The following is a 633-nucleotide window of genomic DNA, read 5'->3' as shown; positions in this document are numbered from 1 at the left end:
TGAAGGTCAGAACTTCCATGTTGCAAGTGTTTTAATGGTAGGTCTATTTTGAAGGGCAGTGACCGTTTTGCCTTCCATTCCTTCCTGTCATTACATTTACAGCTTACATTTTTTGTTTGACATCACACACAGAGCGAGACCTTAATTCTAAGATTAAATGAAACAAAGTGATATCCAAGAGGTTGTCATTTTATACATTACATTCTTTCATTTGAATTGGCCTTTTGATGATAAATGTAATGTGTCATGTAACATTGCACACCGTCCAGCATTAGAAAAGCCCATCTACCCGATTGTAGGGGAAGGAAAAAGAGCCGATTAGGCCAGTGTACTCCACATGTACTTGCTGATCGGGCCAGTGCGATTTTTCCAAGGGAAATTTGTGGGTAGATATGTTCTACTAGCCTAAATCACGCTCCCAGCAGCTGGCCCAACTGACCAGCCCAAGAAGCCTGTCAGACGCCCATAAAGCTCACTGACCTGGCATAGAAATATGTCATTTAAATTTTAGGCCAGTAGATTTCTTACGTTCTTTCCCTGTCCAGGGCAAATGAAGTGAATAAAAAAAAGTCAATAAAAAAAAAAGGTCCAACTCTGCCTTCCCTCTTCGGGACAAGAAAGAATTACTGTAGA

The 633-nt window shown here is 40.8% G+C and overlaps 1 protein-coding gene across 1 annotated transcript in view; it reads left to right on the top strand.

Moving 5' to 3' along the window:
• The window catches only part of LOC118420976 (rho guanine nucleotide exchange factor 11-like), a gene marked incomplete in the record, with an annotated part of 52,423 nt that overhangs the window by 12,896 nt on the left and 38,894 nt on the right, over positions 1-633 (top strand).

Source organism: Branchiostoma floridae, chromosome 1 (genome assembly GCF_000003815.2).
Source record: "Branchiostoma floridae strain S238N-H82 chromosome 1, Bfl_VNyyK, whole genome shotgun sequence".
In the NCBI taxonomy this organism is placed as follows: Eukaryota; Metazoa; Chordata; class Leptocardii; order Amphioxiformes; family Branchiostomatidae; genus Branchiostoma; species Branchiostoma floridae.
This window is presented reverse-complemented; position numbering and strand designations above follow the sequence as displayed.